Consider the following 10,820-nt stretch of genomic DNA (forward strand, 5'->3'; position numbering starts at 1 on the left):
AAGTTTCCCCCAGTCCAGGCTGGTTATCTCACAAATCTGTGCAAAGCTCCAGTGAATAATTTATACCAGGCATGAGGTGACAAGTTAAACACGCCCATTTTGTCTCAAATACTATGAAGGCATCAAGATGGAGCCAAGCTGCAGGGCAAGGGGAGCTCGGCTGATGGGAACCCGAGTCCGTCTAGAAGAGAGGACGCCGCTGTAAAGAAAATGAAATGTAATGAGATACTTTTTCATGCATAATTCATAGGTGAAAACATGACTGCATAAAAAAGCCATGGATTTTAACAAGGCGAGCCTGCAATCATGCACATTATCTTCCCAGAGGAACTTTATAGAATATTGGTCAAAAGGAGAGGATTCTGAATACCAGTACAAAATAAAGCCGACGGGTTTTCAAATGCAGCAGAATTTACTGTAATGTAAATGCCTGTAAAAGAAAACAATTTCTATTTACACCTGAAAATACTGCTGAGCCAAAATTTACTTTAAAACATTTGCTATCTCTTCTTTAAATGGAAAAAAAATATCCAGAGGAAGAGACTAGAAGATTCATATTGATAAACATAACTAAAATGCATAAGCTGTATTCACTGAAGGTGGTGGGGTTAGCTTCAACTGGACTTGGCAGGCACCTTCAGCTTTCTGGCAATAAAAGTTCAGATGGAAATGTCGTCAGTGAAGAGGCTTTAAAAATGATAACATGTTAGCTGTTGTCAATGTAAAATTTAATTTGGTTGTGTTGCAAGGGCCAATATTGTTATTCAGCTTTCAAGACCAGGTTAGGGGCTAAACACACGCCTGATTCGAAAGGGTGTTTAATACGTGGGGCTCTTAGTTGAAGGATTATGGAGGAATGTTGATTAAAGCTGGGGATGTCTTCAATTTATCACCACCAAACCCTAAAGATGTCTTAGCTGGAAAGAATTGGTGAGGTGGAGAGTGAGGGTCGGTGGCAGTCCTTTGTCCACACTTAGAAAATACATAGAAGTACAAAGAGTGCAACAGAGGGGGTCAGCGAGGTCTGCAAAAGAGAGAGGCTGCCGGGCTGTCTGGGCTTGTTGGTTTGGCTTATGCCATGTAACCCTAATATTTGGAAGAAAAGCAAAGTAGCTACATCACAAGCAGTTATAGTTTTGTGGCATTGATGTTTGGCTGAAGAAAGCTTTATTTTTTTTTTAAACATTTTTTAAGGTATTTATTTATTTATGATAGTCACAGAGAGAGAGAGAGAGAGAGAGAGAGAGAGGCAGAGACACAGGCAGAGGGAGAAGCAGGCTCCATGCACCGGGAGCCCGATGTGGGATTCGATCCCGGGTCTCCAGGATCGCACCCTGGGCCAAAGGCAGGCGCTAAACCGCTGCGCCACCCAGGGATCCCTGAAGAAAGCTTTAAATGTTAAAAAAGGTTGACAAATCGGCATCAAAGCGATCATCCACCACAAGATTTTTGTTTAAGGCCCACGGTTTAAGAAACAGAGAGCTATGTTATGAAGAACAGCAGGTGGAAGTGGCTCAGATGCCAGATAATCTGTTCCATTTTAGCAAAATTGTGTCATTAACCTCTGTCTGATGTAACTCAGTTATGCTTCAGGTTTTGACACCATTTGAAAAATGTGGGCCGTAGGAGTTAGGTGATGATTTAATTTCTAAATACGGAATCTAAGCTTTTGTGACTCATTGGCAGAACAAAGCATAACCAGGCCTTGAGGTGGTGACAAAGGAGAGTTCTTTCAGCATCAAGACTTCCAGCCAGGTTCCAGGGATACACTGATTTATTTATTTTATTTATTTATTTTTTATAAATTTATTTTTTTATTGGTGTTCAATTTGCCAACATAAAGAATAACACCCAGTGCTCATCCCATCAAGTGCCCCCCTCAGTGCCCGTCACCCAGTCACCCCCACCCTCTGCCCGGACACATTTATTTAGAGCCTGAGTTGGGCCATTTGCACTATGTTTAACTATTCACTTTAATGCAACTGTGGTATATTCCTGGCACTTGTTTTGCTATTAAAAGGGATTTATAACACATTGCACCTTATGTGGTCTCAGTGACATGAGGTTATCTTTACAGGATATCAAGAACTAAGCAGATAGTCACATGTGTTTGACTCTAGCAATAGAATCTAATACCCACTGCTTGCTTTTCTTGTTCTCCCTCCTTCCCTCCCTCCTCCTCTCCTCCTCCTCCTCCTCCTCCTTCTTCTTCTTCTTCCTCTTCTTCTTCTTCTTTTCTTTCTTTCTTTCTTTCTTTCTTTCTTTCTTTCTTTCTTTCTTTCTTCTTTTTTTCTTTCTTTCTTTCTTTCTTTTTCTTTCTTTTCTTTCTCTTTCTTTTTTCCTTCCTTCCTTCCTTCCCTCCTTCTTCCTCTCTTTTTCTTAACAGCACACATACACACACTGACTTATCTCTGTTATTAACAAATCCAAATGTGCAGTGTGGCTGGGAAAAGACCGTTCAGGGTGACACTCTATTCCTGACTGTGCCGGAAGGTGAGAGAGGAAGTGATTGCCATCTCTCCCCTCTACCTGACAGATGTGCTCTCTTCTATAGCTTCTTGCCACTTCAGCACGCTGCTGAGAAGTTCACTACATTGGAGGATCAATTTTCAAGCACGGAGAGAATTTGTTTGCTTGTACACCTGTGCTATAAAGGAAGTTTTCCTATTGCTTATGCCAGTTGGATGGCTTACTGAATTCTTTAGCATATATAAAAATGCAAAGTGCCTGAAATGGGAATCAAACGATAACATTATTAGAATTCTCTCTTGGGGTCAGATGAGACGGAAGGCTGCATTAGGAAGATGTGCCTGGGTACAGCTTCTCTGGTCTAAATTTGTTTCCTATTTGTTTCCTTTTCTGTGAAAGCAATGCACATATTAAATATCACATAGAATACAAAGCACATTTGGAATAAAGAGGGAGCAGAATGAGATAAGAATTTTGAAACTCCCATTGACTGAGCTTCGTGCAAAAGGATGGTAAAGGCCATTGTAGGGCTTCTGGATTCTATCTGTCTCCTACAACCTCCTCCAGGCAGGCAATCTTATAAAACCAAGTCATGGGAACAGGAAGATGCAGTTCCTGAATCAAGTCAATTTGCTTTTCTCAGTCAATTGGATGAAGTTAGATTATAACACCACCAATTTCTTATGCCAATTAAAAAATTCTCTTATGACACTTAAAAACATTGGTCTCTTTAGGGGTTTGGTGTCTGTCCCTCTCACTTCATTTCTCAACCACTCTCCCTTTTCATTCTGCTATAGTCACTTGGGCTTCCATGATAATAGAAAAGATGACAGGGTCTAGAAGCAAGAGTGGAGAAGTTGGTAAGGTAAGAGCTGCACTTCCATCATCATGAGGAAAAGACGGACAGATACAGAGAGTGGGAAAGGGAGGAAATTCTTCTTTAGGGGTGTGTTCTCTGTGACAGATGGGATTGGGAAAACTTTCAGGAAGGATTTCAGAATTCAGATTTCCTCATAAAATTACCTAGAGAAATTAGAGTCCTTCCATGCATCTAGAGAAAGAAATGATGATAACTAGAAACCAGCATGGGTTCACTAAGAATAACAATTTGGGGCAAATTTCATTTCTTCCTCAACAGTCTTATTAGATGAAATATTAGAGTATAGTAATAACATTTGGGCAAGGTCTCTTGTGATGAAAAACCTTGACTCCATGCTTATAAATTTGATAGATTGGATGCAGCAAAATGACTTTGCCCAAAGCTGCTGACCAATCCAGAAAGAGGAATCTGATTGTGAGTCACAGGGCTCTATCCTCTTCCCTTCTGTTCACAATATCTGAATAATTTGGATGGAAAACTGCAAGGCACTTTCATCAAATTTGTAGGCAACTTGAAATTGAGAAGAACGGATAGCTGCGTGCAGATTTAATATTTAAAAGTATGATAAAAGTATGTGCTTGATTCCTAAAGTCCTTAATACTCCTATGTTTCCTTTTCCGGGAAGAACTTTAAAATTAAAACAATTTGTCCATGATTTTGATTAAACCAGGTTTGGAATGTGCCTGGGCAAGAGTTCTAAAGGACTGGAGGTATGTAGGGTGATGGAATCCATCTATTCCCAAAAAGTGTTTAAAGGTGTGAAGCAATGGATATAACATTAGTTCCCTTTACCTGGGCGAGAAGGTTTATTTATTTATTTGTTTTCCTTTTATTTATTTATTTTAATTTGAATGTATTGACACACAATGTTATATTAGTTTCAGGTGTATGACTTAGTGATTTGACAATTTACACATTATGCTGTGTTCACCACAAGTATAGCTACCATCTGTCCCATTACACCAGTATTACAGTCTCATTGACTATATTCCTTGTGCTCTGGCTTTTATTCCCATGAATTACTCATTCCATAGCTGAGGGCCTGGGCATCCCTCACCCCTTCACCCATTTTACCCAAACCCCCACCCCCATCCCCTCTGACAAATATTAGTTTGTTCTCTGTATAGTTCTGATTTTGCTTTTGGTTTATTTATTTATTTTTTTATAGATCCCATTTATGAGTGGAATAATATGGCATTTGTCTTTCTCAGTCTGACTTATTTCACTTGGCATAGGTCCATCTATGCCATCCTCATCCTTTTTACGGCTGTATACATTCTTCATCTACCAATAGACATATGTTTCTTCCATGTTGAGTATTTGTAATTGTCCCTGACCCTTTCCAGATTCATATTTCTAACTACTTCCTGATTCTCTTCTCTGATTTAAGTATATCCCTGGACCAAGGACTATCAAATATATGAACCAAACTATCTCTACTTTCTAGATTTTCTCCCCCAGTAGTATTTAGTGGCTCTCCAGGAAGGAATTCTACATGTTTGGTCTAGATATGAAAAAGCTGGGCTTGATTTGCCACAGATAGACTTCTGTAATGAAATAATGTTAGAAATATATGTCTTTAACACTTTTCTCAATTCAAAAGGCAAGTTTCTGTCAAGTGGACTTTTGCTAAGAAGTTTGCAAGTCAGGTTCACTGCAGGAGATGATAGAAAAAAACTCTTAAATCTTCCAAATTATTTTGTAACTATGTCTTTAACCATTGCCAATTTATGGAATACTTGAATTGAGATGAACCAGAAGCTGGGCATTTGGTTTATTTTAATATGTCATATGACTAGTTCTTGGAAACCAACTGATATTTACTTAGCTGCTTCCTCAGATCAAGGGCTTTATATTTTGTTACTCATGTAGCAGAATGCTTAAACATGCTGAATTGTAATCTGTGAGGAAAAAACAAGGGCATTGTAGTCTCTTCAAGGAAGAGTAGGAATTAGGTTTTAAAATGCACTGAGTTCCTGGGAATGTGAGACCCACACTCATTACCATTGCCGAATGGTCCCGAGTTCAATGGAACCTGTCATTTTTAAAAAACTGAAGAATTATTTGCTGAAAATAAAGTAAGAACTTAGATGAAATTTTTGAGAATTTGTGAATATAAATAAGCCATCTTTTTTTCTTACTCTTCTAAATTATGTTAACGTAATGCAACTGAAAAAAAAAAAACAACTCAGGATGTTTTTCAAAATGTATATGGTAAGATTGTTGTGGAAATAACATGCATTTCCCACATAATGTATGGCTTTGACTAACTTGTTGTATAATGTACTACATTTTAGAAGAGCCTCAAGGTTTATATATTCCTAAACCAGAAATGTCCGTCACAGGTGAATGGATAAATAAATTACGGTGTGTCTCTGTCATGGAATACTACTTATCAATGAAAAGACACTATTGCTAAATGCAATAATGTGGATGAATCTCTACAAGAGTATGCTGAGTGAGAGGCCAGACATAAAAGAGTATAAGAGTATGACACTGTATGCTTTAATTTATGTAAGTTTCTAAAATGTGGCAAAACTAAACAGCTGATTCAGAAAGCAGATCTGTATTTGCCACACCAGAGATGAGGGAAGCAAGGTGACAAAAGAAAATTTTCCTGGGTGATGTAAATATTCTGATCTTAATTATATCTGGACTTACACAGGTGTGTACATGAGTCAAAACACGTGCAACTGTATATTCAAAATTGATGTGGCTTAATCAATATAAATTATATAACAACAAAATTGATTTAAACAAAACAAACCAGTTTACATGTGTAGATTTCTGATCACATGGCCCACCATGGAAGTATCTGGACACCTCTTCTTTAAATTACTAAAATGAGCCTTATAAACTTGTGGAAAGTTTCACCTCCTTAAATACAGAAGTGCCTGCACCCTGCAATTCAACCAGAACTTTAAGTGGAGGTAACCTTGGAGAAAGTGAAAGACCATCTATGCAGGCTCTTCTCAGATCTGCATAAGATGCTATCTATCTATCTATCTATCTATCTATCTATCTATCTATCATCTATCTATCTATCTATCTATCATCTATCTATCTATCTATCTATCTATCTATCTATCTATCTATCTATCATCTATCTATCTATCTATCTATCTATCATCTATCTATCTATCTATCTATCATCTATCTATCATCTATTGTAGTGTTTGAGAATTTCTGTTCCAGAAGAGATTTTCTATTGTCAGGAAATTTCAAAATAAGCTATGTGGTGGGAATATTTTATATTCAAGAGGCCTGAGTGTGGTAAGACTATTCCACAGAAGACAAGGGCAGGAGCTTGTGGAGTCCATAAGAAGGAATTTGGAAACATAGACACAAAAGGCCACGTGTTTGGAATTGGTTGATGGAGGGAGTTTGTGGGATTCATGAAGGAACCCTGCCACATAACCTTCTAAGGCTCTAGTCTGTGAAGGTTTATAGCAGAGTTGGTGGCTTGGCTAGGGTGACCCAGAGTTGACAAGAAGGTGTTAGCAAAGGCACAAGAGTCAGACTACTGGGCCCCCTCATTGGGGACCTTGCAAGGCTCCAGGGTTTGCCTATGGTAAATATCAGGGTCTACATCCTTCCTACATAAATCCGTAGCATTTATTAGACTTTCTGGTTTATATGATATTATTTTTACAACATATGTGTAACAAATTTTTGAAAGTTATCTCAATGTAACAAATGAGAAACATAAGGCATCTTAGGGTCAGAATTGAGAAGGAAGGAAGCATAAATGCTGTCTTTCCATCTGTTGAAATCCACATACTCAAAATATGACTTTACTTTTGTTATTGTGGATTCTGGGTAAATTCCAAAACATCAAATATTTGTATAAATATGTATTCTGAGGCCAAAGTTTGTGTGAAACTGTGTTTTGGTATAATTTATTATGTGACATTTCTACTTGAGGTGGTTAAAAATTTAAGGATACATTTAAGCAAAAATTTCAAGTATTACTGTTAAAAGTTTATTTTATAAATATGAAATTCACTGTTATGAAGGTTTTAAGCTAACACCATTTTGGTCTTTTACTATAATTCTCTTAGGAGTCCTCTACTGTTAAATTTTTAAATGCTTCCTTTCTGCATTTAGGGGATAATTGAGACCAATACTTGGGACCAGGAGTGACCAGAAAGAAAATAAGTTTTCCTTATAAGTGTGGAAATCTTTCAACTACCCCATTAAATAAAGGCATTGCCTTCCTTGCAAACACAAAATTACCATGCTGTCAGGCAAAGAAAATACTAATTCTGGGTTTTTTCTTCTTTTTTTTTTTTCTTGATTTAGCGTTTGTGAAAACATTAAAGAACTATACTATTTTTTTTTCTGAAAAGATAAATAACTTTGATTAGTCTATAGTAATTGGCCTAGCTGTTTTTGTTTTTGTTTTTGGTGTATAGATTAGGCTGTGTCAATTGCTGAATGATTTCTAAAACAAAATTTCTAATCTTCAGGCTGAAACTCATTGGTAGGTCATAAAATCAATTTAGTAGGTTGTGATAGGCATATTTTAGAAATGAAATGATAGAAAACATCAAGAGTTTGTCATACATAGTATTATTTTGGGAAACAAATTCTTCCATCATATGTCCATATACCTCTGTGTGGCGGGGAGGGGAGGGTTATAGGATAAAAAGTGTTTCTGTGGGTTGGAACAGCAACAACATTTCTAAATAGTTCATACAAGTATTTTAGAAGGTCACCTAGAAGTTTATCATTACTGAGATAATTGAGCATCCTTCCTATGAAGAAATAGGTAGTAAATTATTTTGAACTGAGCATTCAGATTCACAAATTTTGCTACAGTGGTGTTAAATAAGAATGTTAGGTTCATAGATGGCTCTCTTACCTCTTTTTTTTTTTTAAGTCATTGCCTATTTTTTTATTCCTTGCTTACACAACATTTCTTAAAATACTACATTGGTATACTTTGGGGACATTTCAAAAATTAAATTATTATTGAACCTCTGTGGCTCACATCTTGATGAAATATAAATATTCCATCATTTCTTTCCTATTTTTTATTCTCTTTGTCTGCAATGCTCTGCTTCCAGTTGGTCATACAGACAAGTACTTTGAATAATTCAGATATTATTTCCAATATCTTCCCTAGAGAAGGGTTTCCTGAACCACCAAATCTAAAAGATATCCCCTCAGTGTGTCACAAAAATATGTTTTTCTGTATAGTAAAACTATAACTTCCCTAAATTATCTTGTTTAATAAAATATTGGTTTTCTTCTTTATTGTTTTGGCCATTCAATCTGAAATCCACTCATGGTCCTCTCCAGAATGTAAGGACCACAAAAGCAACATTCTTGCCTCTCTGTCCATTGCTTGCCTTAGAAAAGTGTCTGGTATAAAGTCATTCATCAGTAAATAGTTGTTGACTATATGGCTGATTTAATTTCAGAAATGATAATGAAAAAAATGCTTATTGCTTTATAAAAACTTTCTAAAAGTGAAAACAAGGATAGCTACAGAGAATAACATTTATAATGAAAATCTTTTTTGACACGGCTTTGCCCTCATTAGGCCTTATCTATTTATTTTACATTTACTCTGTGTAGGAGTGTTCAGATTTCAAACCTTAAACCACTTAGGAAATAATCAAGGGGTGGGGGGAAGGGAAGAAAACTTATTACCAACCCTGACCAGCAATGACATTTAAAACTGGAGTCAACTATAACTATCATGGAGGCAATTAAAATACTTGGAGTTTGTAACTAAGGTTGATGCATTAATATATTACTGTGTGTCCATCTGCTGTTTTAGAGGTCAATATGAGCCCTCAGTGCATTAAAACCTATTAATATGCTACTGAAAGGTTTTTTTTTTTGGTAAGCAAATTAGTAGAAGTAGATGATTACTATCCCTATTATAAGCTGGGAAAACAATATATCTGCTTAAGTGCACTTATTTGAATGGAAAATAGGTAAATATAAAGTATGCTGAAAAGAAATAGGACAAAGCCCTTGAGCTAAGAAGAAGCTGGACCTATGTCAAAGGTTAAATACTTCAAAAATAACATTATTTGGGGAAAATTTTGCCTCTGTGGGTAACTAAATTTAGTCTTTAAAAATTCAGAAATATATAACATTTAATAAACTAGATGCATTTTTACTAAAATAGTCATATTGCTACACATTGGCTATGATGTAGTTTTCTTAACTAAGATATTATGGTTGTGGAGCAACTATTCAAGATGGGCTATAGTTATTTGGCAGAAAGATCCTATACTAAATACATTACATCCATTTTAATACCAAGGAGCAATTAATAACTTTCAAGTTGAAATTCGGTTTATTTATATACATCCTCCTCCAGATTCTCATTAAGTGCTACTCATGTTTGTTATGTTTTAACAGATGTATGAAGCACCAAAGGAAATCTGTCAAATCAAATTGTTTATTATTTGATCCTAAAAGATGATCAAGAGGAGCAAATGTCCAATGTTTAAATTCTAGGACCTAAAATAAATATTTCACAAAGAGTCTCATATTTTGTTGATTGCTAAAATATACCACAGAATGTCACTTCCTCACTACTTAAATCGTTGTTAAGAAATAATTTTTTGAAAAGAAATTTTTTGTCTGACAAAGATGGAAGGTCTACTGAAATAAGCATCATATATACATATGTAGTGCTCACTTTGGCAGCACATATACTAAAATTGGAATGATACAGAGATCAGTATGACCCCTTACAAGGATGACACGCAAATTTGTAACATGTTCTATATTTTGGGCATGAATGAAAGTTAAAAGAGTAAATCTTAAGAGTTCTTATCACAAGGGAAATAATGTTTTTGTGACTACAGGAGACAATGAATGTTAATTAAATTGTGGTAGTTGTTTCATTATATATGTAAATCAAATTATATGCTATACATCTTAAACATATGGAGTTCTGTATATCAATTATATCTTAACAAAACTGGAAAATTGATTATGCCACAAAAGCGTAAACTGAAAGGTAAAAATAATAATAGCAACAAAATAATGTTGGTCTATTTTATTGAATACTGAGTTGGTACCTGATTCTGAACCAGCTACTTTCTCACAAAAACTCTAGAAGTACTTACACCAGTTATACTTCTCAATTTAGAGACATAAAAATGATAATGTTTTCTTAACTGAGCCCCACAAACAATTATACTAAAAGCGCATAAATATCAATGAAAGAACTTTATTTCCAAAACATGACTGGTAATAACAATATTCTGGGTGATAATATGCTTCTTCTATTATTGCCACAGAAATACTACTTTGGTTCAAAAGAGAATGATTGTTTGATTGATTGATGATTGAGTAGTTCTGACAACCCTATTTACTCTCACTTTCAAATCTATTTTCAAGAATGGTCCAGGGGCACCTGTATGGTTCAGTCCATTGTTAAGTGGTCAACTTCTGATTTTGGCTCAGGTCATGATCTCAGGGTCAAGATTGAGCCCCATTT

General features: G+C 35.8%; 1 non-coding gene across 1 annotated transcript; it reads left to right on the forward strand.

Moving 5' to 3' along the window:
- The first annotated feature begins 10,005 nt into the window (after nucleotides 1-10,005).
- LOC129505438 (U6 spliceosomal RNA) lies at nucleotides 10,006-10,108 on the forward strand. The gene has a single exon (XR_008663533.1). It is a non-coding gene; the product is annotated as a U6 spliceosomal RNA (small nuclear RNA).
- Nucleotides 10,109-10,820: the final 712 nt, after the last annotated feature.

The sequence above is a fragment of the Nyctereutes procyonoides genome, unplaced genomic scaffold (genome assembly GCF_905146905.1).
Source record: "Nyctereutes procyonoides isolate TBG_1078 unplaced genomic scaffold, NYPRO_anot_genome, whole genome shotgun sequence".
NCBI classification, from domain to species: Eukaryota; Metazoa; Chordata; class Mammalia; order Carnivora; family Canidae; genus Nyctereutes; species Nyctereutes procyonoides.